The sequence below is a fragment of the Mobula hypostoma genome, chromosome 7 (genome assembly GCF_963921235.1).
Source record: "Mobula hypostoma chromosome 7, sMobHyp1.1, whole genome shotgun sequence".
Lineage (NCBI taxonomy): Eukaryota > Metazoa > Chordata > Chondrichthyes > Myliobatiformes > Myliobatidae > Mobula > Mobula hypostoma.
Window position 1 is genome coordinate 42,908,016 of NC_086103.1, and position 15,850 is coordinate 42,923,865.

The window sequence follows — 15,850 nt, forward strand, 5'->3', positions numbered from 1 at the left end:
TTTTAGCAAATTCTGTCCCTGTTTCAAATTAGTTTCCTGATATGTTCAGCCTGTTATTCTATTCCTCTCTGTCTATAATGAAAAGTACATTCTCAGTGTTCACCATTATGTTTGTTTATAACACAAGTGTACTTAGAGTGACAGCTCCATATTTCCTACGTGCTCCAGCAAACGGAGCTTTTGTCATCAGATTATCCCATCCAGAAATAAGCTGCACTTACATAATGAAGCAGTTTTCAGGAATTCCTCATGCTCTGCTCTCTACATGTTGGTCCAAATATGAAATCAATCTTCCCTTTTGGGTTTTGAGCAAATTGCATCATTTTAACCACAATACCCAGAGTCATCCGTCCACTGAAGCCAGAAAGTATCATTGTGAATAATGCACCAAAATACTAAAAAAAGTGCTATTTGCTTCTCAAAGTAAATCTGCTGCTTACAGACAATTTAGAGAGGATGGCTGCTATAGCTTCCTTGATTTATATTTCATATTTTGTTTTTTACTCCTTAAATGTCTCTTTGGAATAATAACTTCTAAACAAAAACAACAGAAAGATGTATCCTTTTTAATTAAAACACATTTTAAAGCAGTTTTGCCTGTCTCCAAAACAATTCTGTTTCTATTAATCTATTATAAATCTATTATACTGTGGGCTATTTATCATCTGCTACAACATCATTGTAGGCTAACGTGGTTATCTGCTGAAAGGCTGCTTGAGGCTCGTAACAGTAAAGATATAAAGGTATATTAGTGAATGTGATATGAGAAATAGTTTTAAGAAATACTAAGAAATTGTTTCATAACACAACAAGAGATAGCTGAGGGAGAGACAGGTAGAGCCACAGAGGCACATGGCAACTGGGAGAGAAAGGGAAATGAAAATAGGAAATAAAAATGAAAAGTAGAATCGGTAGAGATAGAGAGAGAGAGAGTAGCATTGTCATGGAAAGAGAAATAGAGAGAAGGGAAACAAAAGCAATGTTTTTTATGGAGATTTTAAGAAGATTTTTTATGATGCTGGTCAACACTGGTATTCAAATTTCAAGTTCAAAGTAAATTTATTTTCAAAGTACCTACAGTATATGTCAACATTTACTACCCTGAGTATATCATCCACAAACTTCTGGTAAAATTGCACCATTTAAGTGACTTTTTGTATGCAGCTCCAATGGGAATCATCAAATATTCCAGTTTAGGGCTACGAGAGCTGAAATCCAGTCACAGCCATGGGTACTTTAGTAAGCAGCATCGTTTTAAGATATTTTTAAAAATCTATTGATATTCAGAATTTATGAACCCCAGATGACAGATTCAGATTATAAGTTCAGTTTCCCTATAAGAGAATGGAAGTAGGGATGCCATGCCTCCCTACATGTACGATTGAAACACAGAGGCCTTAGACTTCAACTGCCGAGTATCCTACTGATGAATTTACAGTCTCTGGAAAATAAAATTAAAGACCTCAAAGCAAGATTGCAGTATTAGAGTGACATCAGGGACTGCTGTGTACTCTGCTTTATGGAAATATGGCTTACACAAGCCATTTCGGATGCAATGCTGTAATCTGACAAATTTACCATTCTCCACAAAAACAGGACAGCTCAGTCTTTTAAAGGCAGAGGGGGTGGAGTTTGCCTTATAATTAACTCACTGTGGTGCAAAATGTTGATGGTTCTTTCTCAGTCCTGCACACCTGATCTGGAGCATCTGGTGGTCAAATGTCATCAATTTTATCTGCTGAGGAAGTTTGCCACCATCATCCTGGCAGCAGTGTACATCACACCTCTGGGCAACGTCAGGCAAGCATTGGAGAGGCCGAGCAACGTAATCAGCAGGTATGAAACTGTGCACACCGATGGCCTCCCTATCATTGAGGGAGATTTCAACTAGGCCAGCTTGAAGAGGTCTCTGAACAGCTCCTCCAACATATAACCTGTGGAACCAGAGAAGCCAACACACTTGTCCACTGATATTGTTGTTCGTCCATCATTGACATCGATGAGGACCTCGACACCATAATGATGGTGTCGAGACTAGCGCGTGATTTGGATTTAAGTGAGGGAGAGTTGCACAGCGTCAGCCTCACTCTCTCTTCCCAATTCCCATCTGGATCCAGTGGCAAGACAGAGTCCAGACGGCTGGAGATGGGAATAGGCGCAGTGGATGACCAGGACGTCTTCTGTGTTTTGTCCTGCTCTACACGTTCCACGACGCTTGCAGAGACCGCCTTCTTGACCATTGGACCTTCCATTGGTCTCATCCGCTCAATCCGCCGGAGTCTGTCTTCACATGCTGGGATAGACAACTCCCTATCTCACCGAGGGTTTGAGACCTTTCGGCTACCCTCACCTGGTTTAGCCAGCTTGTCGAAGCCGTTGCCCGGGGTGTGGCCGCTGTCGCATGCAAACAGCTACGAGGAGCCACAGGTGAGAACTGAGTGCCAGGTGGGGACCAAAGGTGGACTAACTGCCTTGAAAAGGATGCGACATGTTCCCCCACCAGAGGTGCTACCCCTCCCTGACACCCCATACACCCTAATATACCACCATCAAGAACACTTCCCGTTCCGTTCCACACGTACACTTTGTAAAGTCCATTCACCTGGCTGCACTTCTGTTCCCAGCGTATAGGCAGAGACTAAAGACCACAGAAGCAGTGGTGCCAACCAAGGGAAGTGCAGGACAGTTTTGAGTGGACAATATTCTGAGATTCGAGTCCGAATGAATACACCACAGATGCCACTGATTTCGTCAAGAAGAGTGTGGATGAGCATGGGCTTTTGAGAACATACTGGACGTACCCAAACCAAAAGCTGTGGATGAACCAGGAGATTCATAGTCTGCTGAGGGCTAGATCTGTGGCATTCAAGATCAGTGATCCAGAACTATATAAGGTGTCCAAGTATGACCTAGCAAAGACTATTTTAAGGGCATAAAAACAATTGCAATTGAAGATAGAGACTGAATCAGATGCACGTCATCTCTGGTAGAGTTTGCATGCCATTACTTCCTACAAAGCGAAATCTAACATCATGAATAGCTATGATGCCTCAGGCCCAATGACCTCGATGCCTTTTATGCAGGCTTCAAAAGGGACAGTAAAACTACACCTGTGTGAATCCCTGCAGCATCTGGTGACCCCACGACCTCTGTCTTGGAGGCCGATGTCAGAACATTTTCAAGAGGGTGAACCCTCACAAGGCATCAAGCCCTGATGGCGTAACTGGTATGACTCTGAATATCTTTGCCAACCAACTGGTGGGTGTGTTCAAGAGTATCTTCAATCTCTTTCTGTTGCAGTGGGGGGTTCTCAACTGCTTCAAAAGGACGGCAATAATACCAGTGCCCAAAAAGAATGGGGTGATCTGCCTCAATTACCTCGTCCAGTAGCACTAACATCTCCTGTAATAAAGTGCATTGAGGGGTTTGTCATGGCTAGAATCAACTCCTACCTAAGCAAGGTAAGACCAGCTGCAATTTACCTATCACCACAATAGGTCTACAGCAGATGCAATGGCCTTGGATCACCTGGACAATAGTAATACTGACAACAGGCTGCTGCTCAGCATTTAACATGATCTTCCCCTCAGTTCTAATCAACAAACTCCAAAACCTGGGCCTCTGTACCTTCCCCTGCAACTGTATCCTGGACTTACTCACTAGAAGACCACAGTCTGTGTGGATCGGAAATCATCTCCTTTCTGATGATCAACACTGTGGCTAAGCACGTTGCTCTACTCTCACCACACCCACGATTGTGTGACTAGGCACAGCTCAGACACCATCTATAAACTTGCTGATGACCCCACTATTCCTGACAGAATTTCATACAGTGACGAGAAGGCATACAGCAGCAAGATAGGTCAGCTGGTTGAGTGGAGTCACAGCAACAACACTGCATGCAACATCAGTAAGACCATGATTGTGGACTTCAGTAAGCAGGAAGCAGAAGTTGAGGAAATACCCACCAATCTTAATCGAGGGTTCAGCTGTGGAAAAGGTGTGCAGTTTCAGGTTCCTGGGTATCAACATCTCTGAAGATCTATCCTGGACCCAACAGGTTAATGCAATTACAAAGGAGGCATAGCAATGGTGATATTCCATTAGGAGTTTGAGGAGAATTACTATGTCACCAAAGGCACTCGCAAATATCTACAGATGAACCATGGAGAGCATTCTAACCGGTTGCATCACTGTCTGGTATGGAAGGGCCACTGCACAGGATCCAAAAAAGCTGCAGAAACTTGTGAAGTCAATCAGCTCCATCATGGGCACCCGTTTCCCCAGCATCCAGGATGCCTTCAAAAGGCAATGCCTCAAAAAGGCAGCACCCATCATTAAAGATCCCCATCACCCAGGACATGCCCTATTCTCATTGCTACCACCAGGGAGGAGGTACAGAAGCCTGGAGCCATACACTCAATGTTTCAGGAACAACTTCTTCCTTCCCACCATCAGATTTCTGAATGAACTCTAACTCAGTTTTTTTTTTCTCTGATTTTTTAATAGTAGTCATAGTCATACTTTATTGATCCTGGGGGAAATTGGTTTTCATTACAGTTGCACCATAGATAATAAATAGTAATAGAACCATAAATAGTTAAATAGTAATATGTAAATTATGCCAGTAAATTATGAAATAAATCCAGGACCAGCCTATTGGCTCAGGGTGTCTGATCCTCCAAGGGAGAAGTTGTAAAGTTTGATGGCCACAGGCAGGAATGACTTCCTATGACACTCTGTGCTGCATCTCGGTGAAATGAGTCTCTGGCTGAATGTACTCCTGTGCCCACCCAGTACATTATGTAGTGGATGGGAGACATTGACCAAGATGGCATGCAACTTAGACAGCATCCTCTTTTCAGACACCACCGTCAGAGAGTCCAGTTCCATCCCCACAACATCACTAGCCTTACAAATGAGTTTGTGGATTCTGTTGGTGTCTGCTACCCTCAGCCTGCTGCCCCAGCACACAACAGCAAATATGACAGCACTGGCCACCACAGACTCGTAGAACATCCTCAGCATTGCCCAGCAGATGTTAAAGGACCTCAGTCTGCTCAGGAAATAGAGACGGCTCTGACCCTTCTTGTAGACAGCCTCAATGTTCTTTGACCAGTCCAGTTTATTGTCAATTCGTATCCCCACGTATTTGTAATCCTCCACCATGTCCACACTGACCCCCTGGATGGAAACAGGGGTCACCGGTACCTTAGCTCTCCTCAGGTCTACCACCAGCTCCTTAGTCTTTTTCACATTAAGCTGCAGATAATTCTGCTCACACCATGTGACAAAGTTTCCTACCGTAGCCCTGTACTCAGCCTCATCTCCCTTGCTGATGCATCCAACTATGGCAGAGTCATCCGAAAACTTCTGAAGATGACAAGACTCTGTGCAGTAGTTGAAGTCCGAGGTGTAAGTGGTGAAGAGAAAGGGAGACATGACAGTCCCCTGTGGAGCCCCTGTGCTGCTGATCACTCTGCCGGACACACAGTGTTGCAAGCACACGTACTGTGGTCTGCCAGTCAGGTAATCAAGAATCCATGATACCAGGGAAGCATCCACCTGCATCGCTGTCAGCTTCTCTCCCAGCAGAGCAGGGCGGGTGGTGTTGAACACACTGGAGAAGTAAAAAAACATGATCCTTACAGTGCTCGCTGGCTTGTCCAGGTGGGCGTAGACACGGTTCTGCAGGTAGACGATGGCATCCTCAACTCCTAGTCGGGGCTGGTAGGCGAATAATATATATATTACACACACACACACACATCTTACTGTAATTTATAGTTTTTATGATTCTGTTCTGCTGCCGCAAAACAAGCCAGTGATATTAAACCTGATTCTGAGATTCATTTTCTTGCAGGCATTCACAGTAGAATAAGGAAATACAATAGAAGCAATGAAAAACTATACACGAAGACTGACAAACAACCACTGTGCAAAAGAAGACAAACTGCAAATACCAGAAATCTAATAATAAATGAATAAATAAACAAATACATAAATAATACTGAAAGCATGAATAGCGGAGTCCTTGAAAGTGGGTCCATTAGCTGTGGAATCCGTTCAGTGTTGAGGTGTTTCTATTGATAGAGATCTCATTAATAAACTCATGCCAGTATCCAGGTAGTGGGCATGTGGCCAAGTGCTTAAGGCATTGGACTAGCGACCTGAAGGCTGTGAGTTCGAGCCCCAGCCGAGGGACCGTGTTGTGTCCTTGAGCAAGGCACTTAACCACACAGTGCTCTGCGACGACACTGGTGCCAAGATGTATGGGTCCTAATGCCCTTCCCTTGGACAACATTGGTGTCGTGGAGTGGGGAGACTTGCAGCATGGGCAACTGCTGGTCTTCCACACAACCTTGCCCAGGCCTGCGCCCTGGAGAGTGAAGACTTTCCAGGCGCAGATCCATGGTCTTGCAAGACTAACGGATGCCTTTAATTAATCCAGGTAGCTTTTAAGCTTTCATGAGGGCCTCTCTTACATACAGTACATTCCTTCTCGGTGTGGAATATTCCGCCAGCATAGAACCATACCATAGAACACTACAGCACAGAAAACAGGCCATTCAGCCCTTCTGGTCTGTGCCGAAACGTTATTCCGCTCATCCCATTGACCTGCACCCAGTCCATAACCCTCCAGACCGCTCCCATCCATGTATCTACCCAATTTATTCTTAAAACTTAAGAGTGAGCCCGCATTTACCATGTCAGATGACAGTTCGTTCCACTCTCTGAGTGCATCTCTGCAACGTTCTGATTGAACCAGGAAGCATGGCACATGTTATCACTCAGAAATGACTGGTGAGCCCATGCCAATCTAATCAACAATCTGCATTGGCTGGAAGAGTGCTAGTTAGTGTGCACCACTGAGGACTCACTGAAGATTGCATCGCGATAAAACAAAATTAGGGAGACAACCAAATACACAAAAAGTGGAGCTGTTGGATTTCTTGCCTGGGTGAATATACAAGTAAAATTTATTTCCTCTTTAAACTATATAAAGTAATTTGTTCAACATTTTGAAATCCGGTATGGTTTATCAGCATGGCTGCTTTAGTGGAGCAGCAGCTGTGGACTCAAACATCTATTTTGGTTGCTGATTAAATGGTGTTGGTCTTGCATGAGATGGCTGTAATGAAAGCTGTGTGCAGAAGGGAGCAGTCTGCCCTAATTAGCAGTGAGTAATGACAATTGTGAAAGCTGTACACACAACTTACAAAATCTAGGAACATACGTACTAAAATAACAGCACGACTTGGTAGCGCTATTAAGATAATGAAACTAATTGTTTTGTTTGCTTGGCACAATTCTGACAGCCTCTGCCAAGCCCATCAATGAAGCAGTACCACTGCCAGTATTCACCAAGCATCACCATTGGATACTCAGAAAACTACAATTTATAAATAAAAGCATTGGCATCCAGGCTCATCAAAAAAAAACCTCACTTAAACACATCCAAGTTTCACGAAATGTGGTTATTTAACTTGTACATCATAGACTACTGCGTGAGCTCATTCAGATTATAGGACGCTGGGACTACTTTGCTTGCACTGCAGAAAGGCATTTAGCACTTTCCTGAAATTGGGGGTCCCAAAATGATTCATTCTTCTGAGCTCTGTGCTTTTCTGAAGTAGTGCCATTCCTACTTATTCCCAGGGTCAAATCGAGGGTAAGTATCCTGTATTGGAAACTAAATAGGGGCCCAAATATCAGCTGCTCCTCCCCCTCCTCCGTTCCCTTATTCTGGCTTTTGCCTTTCCAGTCTTGGCCCAAAATGTTCACTCTTTTTTCCTCTCTATAGATGCTGCTTGACCTGAGGAGCATCTGCAGAATCTCTTGTGTCTCAGAATATGAGCTGCTGGGTGTAGTTGCCCTTCAAACATTGAATGCAATTTAACATAATGTTTAAAATGGCACCGAACGTAAGCTGATTAGAGAGGAAAATACGAAGCTTTCACCCTGCGCCTCTGAATTTTTTCAAGGCTCTTGTACTATTTTACTTTGTAGGAGGTGATAGCATTCAAGCTTTGCCACAGTTGTCAAGCATCCTTCTGGGATCCAAGTTTGCTGTGGATTTTCCACTTTGCATGCAAGATGGCCTTCTGGAGGTTGTGTACCTGGACTTCATGTATTTTACTTGGTCACCAGACTTGAACACCACTGATCTGGCTCTCAGTGGGCTGCAGATCTTTTGATTCATCCAGGACTTCTGGTTGGGGAAGACTCTGAATGATTTTGTGGGGACAAAGTCATCTACAACTGACTTTATAAAGTCAATGGCAACCATGGCGTATTCATTCAGGTTCTCTACAGAGTCCTTGAACATTGCTTAATTCACAGTCTTGAAGCAAATCCCATGGCCATTCCTTTGCCTGCTACGATCACCTCTTTATTGTCTTTACCTCTGGTGCCTTGCTGTTTTAGCCTCAGCCTATATACAAGTAAGAGGAGGGTAGGCAGATGCTCAGGTTTCCCGAAAAGCGGTCTTGAGATGAAATGGTATGCAGTCCGAATGGCAGTGCAGTGTAACAGTGCTTGAGTGTGCTGCAGGTGATATGTTGATGATATTCACACAGAGATTGAAGCAAGCCTGATTGAAGCCCACACCAATTAATCAAAGTTCAAAGTAAAATTTATTATCCGAGTACATTCATGTCACCACACACAACACTGAGATTTTTTTTTCTGTGGGTATACTTAGCAAATCTATAGAGCAGTAACTGTAAGCAGGATCTGTAAACTGTAAAGTTCAGGAGCTGTAAACTGTAAACCATCTGTGCCAATGCAGATATAAATAAATAGCAATAAATAACAAGCATGAAATAACAAGATAAAAAAGTTCTTAAGTAAGTGTAGTTATCGCCTTTTGCTCAAGAGCCTGATGGTCAAGGGGTAGTAACTGTTCTTGAACCTGGTGATGTGAGTTCCAGCCAAGGCACCTGGACCTTCTACCCGATGGCAGCAGTGAGAAAAGAGCATGGCCTGGGTGGTTAGGATCTTTGATGATGGGTGCTGCTTTTCTACGGCAATGTATGTGGACATGCTCAATGGATGGAAGGATTTTACTCATGATGTACAGGGCCAAATCCACTACCTTTAGTACGATTTTCCACTCAAAGGCATTGGTGATTCCATACCAGGCCATGATGCAGCCAGTCAGCACACTTTCCACCACACACCTATAGAAGTTTGCTAAGGTTTTTGATGACATGCCAAATCTCTGCAGACTCCTCAGGAAACAGAGGCAGCTGTTCATGCTGTCTTTGCAATTATATTTATATGATGCATCCAAGACAGGTCCCCTGACATAGTGACACCTAGGAATTTAAAGTTACTGACCCTCTCCACTTCTGATGATCAGTGGCCCATGGACCTCTGGTTTCCCTCTCCTGAAGTCTACGATCAATCTGTGGTCTTCTTGACATCGTGTGAGGGCTGTTGTTATTACACCACTCAGCCAAGTTTTCAATCTTCCTGTATGCTGGTTCATCACCACCTTTGATGTCATCAGCAAACTTGTATATGGTGTTGGAGCTGTACTTAGCCACACAGTCATAAGCGTAAATCAAGTAGAGCAGGGGACTACATACACATCTCTATGGTGCTCCTGTGCTGATGGAAATTGTGGAGAAGATGCTTTTCCCAATCTGAAATGACTGGGGTCTACAGGTGAGAACACCAGGATCCAAGAGGGTATTGTGGCCCAGGTCTTAAGAGTTTACTGATTAGTTTTGAGGGGATGATGGGGTTAAATGGTGAACTGTAATCAATAAGGAGCATCCTAATGTATGCATCTTTGTGCAACTGGATCCTCAATTTCCTCATTTGCAGATGCCAGTCAGTTTGGATTGGCAACAGTTATCTCCTCAATGATCACCATCAGCACAGATGAACCACAAGGCTGTGTGCTTAGCCCCCTACTCTGCTTGGTCTATGACCGTGAGGCCATGTACATCTTCAGCACCATATTTAAATTTGCTGACAACACTGTCATTAGCCAAATCAAAAGTGGTGATAAATCAGCATATAGGAGGGAGACTGAAAATTTGACTGAGTGGTACCACAACAACAACAACAAACTCTCACTCAACATCAGCAAAACTTAATGACTACAGAAGCAAACCAGAGGTCTATGAACTTTATACTTTATACTTTATTGTCGCCAAACAATTGATACTAGATCGTACAATCATCACAGCGATATTTGATTCTGCTCCCTGGAGTACAAATCGATAGTAAATATTAAAAATTTAAATTATAAATCATAAATAGAAAATGGAAAAGGGAAAGTAAGGTAGTGCAAAAAAACTGAGAGGGAGGTCCGGATATTTGGAGGGTATGGCCCAGATCCGGGTCCTCCTCAGGGATTCGGAGGTGGAGAGGGTCACCCATGATTGTATAGCCAAATTTCCATCGATCTCAATATACAAGTTTGCTGATGACACAACAATTGTAGGCCGTATCTCGGGTAATGATGAGCTTGAGTACAGACAGGAAATTAAGAACCTGGTGGCATAGTGCGAAGACAATAACCTATCCCTCAATGTCAGCAAGACGAAGGAATTGGTTGTTGACTTCAGAAGGAGTAGCGGACCGCACGACCCTATTTATATCGGTGGTGCGCAAGTGGAACAGGTCAAAAGCTTTAAGTTCCTCGGGGTCAATATTACAAATGACCTGACTTGGTCCAACCAAGCAGAGTCCACTGCCAAGAAGGCCCACCAGCACCTTTGCTTCCAGAGAAAACTAAAGAAATTTGGCCTGTTCCCTAAAACCCTCACTAATTTTTATAGATGCACTGTAGAAAGCATTCTTCTAGGGTGCAACACAACCTGGTATGGAAGTTGTCCTGTCCAAGACCAGAAGAAGCTGCAGAAGATCGTGAACACAGCCCAGCACATCACACAAACCAATCTTCCGTCCTTGGACTCACTTTACACCACACGCTGTCGGAGCAGTGCTGCCAGGATAATCAAGGACACGACCCACCCAGCCAACACACTTTTTGTCCCTCTTCACTCTGGGAGAAGGCTCAAGAGCTTGAAGACTCGTACGGCCAGATTTGGGAACAGCTTCTTTCCAACTGTGATAAGACTGCTGAATGGATCCTGACCTGGATCTGGGCCGTACCCTCCAAATATCCGGACCTGCCTCTTGGTTTTTTTGCACTACTTTACTTTCCCTTTTCTATTTTCTATTTATGATTTATAATTTAATTTTTTTAATATTTACTATCGATTTGTACTCCAGGGAGCACAAAGCGCAGAATTAAATATCACTGTGATGATTGTACGTTCTAGTATTAATTGATTGGCGACAATAAAGTATAAAGTTATCATTTCAGAAGATCTGTCCTGGGTCCAGCACACAAGTGCCAATACACAAAGGCACAGAAGCAATGCCTTCTTAGAAGTTTGCAAAGATTTGGCATGTGTCATACCATTGGTTTTGATGAGAGTCACTGCCCTTATGAACGTGTGGGTTTTAAAAATCAGATGGGAGGCGACATTGCACATTCAGTGTATAGGTATCTGTGCTGTTCCAGAGGTGAAAAGCTTTTAGGAAAAGCATCAAAAAAATAGCAAAAATGACAAAAAAGAGAAAATGTAGCCCTTTAGGACTGCAGCTGTAAAACAGCAGTCTGAAGCAAAACACCCCACCATCACCCTCTCTTCCTTTCCCACATGCACCAAAATGAGCCTTTAAGTAGGGATTGCCTTACTCGCGGAGAAAAGCGATAGTCCATTCCTGGAATGCGGAGGGAGTTTTAGCATGAAAAACAAATTACAAGAAGTCACATCTTTCTTCACAATCATGGATGTCCACAAATACATTCATCACAATAAGAGCACAGTAACATTGCCTAACCTAATCAATCAGCAACCAACCATTTTCCAGGAGCTTTCACTCTTTGCCATCCCCAGAAATGAACTCTTCCATTGAGCCAGCACAGAGCATGTGCCACCACAAACAGGCACCTTTTGTAAGACACCCCACCCAGCAGGCAGGTCCCCTTTGTGAGGCTCTTAGAACAACATCAGTCCCGGCATTATGTGTGGAGATGGGAGAAGTGCCTCTACATTTAAGATGAATTCAGTTGGGCCTGCAGTATTGAACAAAACTAAATGGCTCCAATCACAGTTGTCCGCCAAAGTGTCTTTTGCAGGGGAAGTCGGAGCGCCAAAGTAAAATTAAAAGATAACTAATTTTAGATTTGGTTAATAACTGGGCTGTGAAATTGAAACTGACTGAGGAAGACCTAGTTGACCAAACTTGCTTGCCACCTGTCCCTTCTTGGCTCTTGCCAGAACCAGAAGTAGACTTATTCCTCCTTTCTCAGCTTCAAGGAAGCAGAGCAAATTCATCAGCATTGATTGCAAATGAATATTTAAATAATAAATGGGGATCTTATCTGATGATTTTTTCTGATGGCTCAGTGGACCCAGAGAGCAGTAGGGCAGGATTTGGGATGTATGTGTCTCAACCTGGAGTTAAGATTGGACACCAGGTGTCAGATGGTGTTTCTGTCTTTGCAACAGAATTATTAGCAATCCTCTGGGCCTTATGGTGGATAGAAGGCTCTCGACCATGTAGGGTTATCACCTGTTCGGATTCTGCTGCTGCCTTAGAGGCTATAAAAGGGAATAAATCGAAAGATCCTGACATAGTTATTGAGATTCTCTTAATGTTGTTTAGAGTAGGGAAGATGGGTTGTGCAGTCTGATTTTCATGGATACCTGGGCATGCTGGGGTGGAGGGAAATGAAATTGTGGATGGTATTGCAAAGTCCTCCTTACAGAGCAGGCAAGTAGAAATTAGAGTTCCCCTAGGCAGAGCAGAATTGCGAAGTAGGATTTAAAAAGGTACAGTATAGAGAAGTAGCAGCAGGAGGATTGGAAAAATAAATTAAAGGGCAGGCATTATTTTTCTAGTCACTCACTAATTAAAAAGGTCTCAGAGTGTTACCTTTTAGATCATAGAGATATGGTGAAATTAACAAGACTTAGGTTGGAGCATTGTGGGCTAAACTATTATTTAAAGAAAACAGGAAAACATCCTACTGGATTATGTGACTGTGGCAGTCCAGAAACAGTCCAGCATGTTTTGCTGAGCTGTAACTGATATAAAAGTGAAAGAAGCATATTGTTCAAGAGGCTGTCTGGCTTAAATGTATTTTGCTTTTCTATTAAATCCTTCTTTGGCCACCAAGAGAACCAACATCTGATTGAAGAGTTTATTATTCAGTTTATATGTGGGACTAGGTTATATTCGAGAGTTTGAGTTCCTTGAAGTGCTATAATTAATTATTCATCCTGTGGAGGGCAGTAATACGCCTAGATATGCATAAGAAGAAGAAGAAGAAGAAGAATCTCCTCTTTGAAATTGGAAGCAACAACAAACAGGGTATGTCAAAGAATATAGTACCACTGTCCTGGTCTGTGCAAGTGCAAACAAAACTGCCCATACTGCACATTTAGCCTAATGCGTGTATGTAATAGACATACCACGAGCACTGCCCGACAGTGATAATGAGAGTTATAGGGGTACCAGGGGGAGGGAGAAATTACTTGTAGTACACCTGCTGTTATAGCATGTCATCTAAAGCTTCGACAATTTTCTATATGTGGAAAGTATACTGACTGGTTGCATCACACCTGATATAGAAATGCCCTAGAATGGAAAAGTAGTGGATACAGCCCAGTCCATCACAGGTAAGGTCCCCTATGAGGAGTACTGTTGCAGGAAAGTGGCATCCATCATCGAGGACCTCCGCTTTTGAGGCCATGCTCTCTTCTCAGTATTGTACAGGAGCCTCAGGTCCCACACTAACAGGTTCAGGGACAGTTACCACCTCTCAACCACCAGGCTAGAGGGATAACTTATTTCACTGAACTCAACTCATTCTCTGTCTTTTTATATTTGTGAAATTTGTTTCTTTTGCACATTGGTTGTTTGTCCATCTTCATTGTGTGCAGTTTTTCATGGATTCTATTGTTTTTTATTTACTGTGAATGCCAACAAGGAAATGAGTTACACGGTAGTATATACGGTGACTATATTTATTTTGATAAGTTTACTTTGAGCCTTAATACTATTTTTATTAATGTTGTTATTCTGCTGAAATCATATTTCCATGAAAAATTGGAATTCTTCAGGCTGACTGTAAAATTGAGGCCAAACCCATTGCTATTTCTCCATTGTGACTTAATTCAATTGTGCCAATCACTGGGATGCATTGAATTCTAAGGATAATTTACAGAATTTTTTTTTGTAGAAATAGTTCTTGATTCCTCATTTGTATTCAAAATTTAATGTACTCTGCTATTTTAAATGCAGTGCAAAATATTTATATTGTTAGCCATACTTTTCACTTTTGTAGCGTTAATAGGGTAATGGAAACGCTAGCTTTCCAAATAATTGGAGTGGGAGGAACCATAGAAAATACTGCACTGGAAAGCCAATGCAAACTGTAGAACAACAATATCCAAACACTGGAATATGCCATTTGAGCTTTAGGTCTCTAGAATAAATTATAAAGCAACACATTCTTGATTCAGAATTGAGCAATGGCTGAGTTATGGATGATACCAAAGAAGTTCAATGCTTTTATTTTTAAAAAAACCTGATGGAAGTAAGTATAAACATAAAGGCAAACAACGAACCTGGCGCTGTTTACTGCTAGAACAATCAGCAGCAGATCGTGACTTCGAATAAGTGACAAAGACGCAGAAAGAGGCTACTTTTGCTTCCAATAGTTGATCAATTTAATACCGAAAAGGCAGGTGGAAGGTTTTGTTTTCGCAGTGGACTGTTCGATTGTGCAGTGCATACAGTACCCGTGTGCAATTAAATGAGTGATTGCCGGTGGTGGTAGTGGGGGGATTAAATAAATATCCATGCCAATTTGGCAAGTAACGCTGATTTATTGGGCTATATAGCCAATATCTATTTTCTGCATTTACGAGCAATTCTAACTGGCAGAATGGAAAATTGGATAACAGATGTCAAAGGATAAGTCATTTTTTCCATTCTAATTTTATTTTAACATATTTGAAAGCAAGAAGGATAAAAGACATGAGATAAGAAACTTGATGCGATAAAAAATGTCCTTGACCTAGTGAGTACTTTAATCATGTTTCGATTTTAGCAGGTAGGATTGATAAGGAGAAAGCTGAAATAAGTAGAAAATAAACATGTTGTTTGACGCAACCTGACTTTTATCAATTTGTATAATTATCTATCTTAGCAATGAAAAAGTGAAGTGTTTAAATTAAAATGATGGGCACGTTGGTATTATATTTCAAGAATTAGAAAACGACATCTTTAATCGGGGTTTAAGACAACAAATGCTCGATAACAAACCTTTCTCACTGCTCCATCTACAGGCCACGCCAGTAGTAGGTGAGTGCAGGGAGCTCCGCACAACTTCAGTCGGTGTCTGCTTGCTGCTTCTGGAGACGTTTTTTTTCCGCCTCTGGAAGGTATAATTCTCAGCACTCTGCTCCTCCTTTGCACGCTGAGGATTTTATTTTGCGGTAGGACCGAATGTTCGTGGACGTAAGTTTCAATTAGCATTGCGCAAAACTACGCAAATAAGAAGTAACGCACCACGGAGTTTGTGTTAACAGCCGAGCCGAGACCAAACTGTTGACACCCGCTTGTGTCACATTTCTTAATAAATCTTTATTTTTGTTGGCATTTCTTCCCGAACATTTTGCGTGCTTGGGGTTGAGGCCTCAATTCGGATTGAGTTATTGGCAGGACTTGACATTTTGTTTAGCGGGAAGGTTTTAACTCCGTTTGTTGTTTCCTTTTCCGCCAGCTCTTGTTGACGGAGGTCGGTCTT

The 15,850-nt window shown here is 42.6% G+C and overlaps 1 protein-coding gene across 2 annotated transcripts in view; it reads left to right on the forward strand.

The window, feature by feature from the left end:
• The first annotated feature begins 15,425 nt into the window (after positions 1–15,425).
• LOC134349268 (glucocorticoid receptor-like) overlaps positions 15,426–15,850 on the forward strand; it is a 103,670-nt gene continuing 103,245 nt past the window's right edge. Inside the window, exon 1 of one of the 2 annotated variants that reach the window (XM_063053325.1) lies at positions 15,426–15,485. The gene's annotated coding sequence lies outside the window, so the exon portion shown is untranslated. Of the gene's footprint in view, positions 15,562–15,850 lie in introns of both variants that reach the window. The other variant, XM_063053323.1, reaches the window with a different exon arrangement.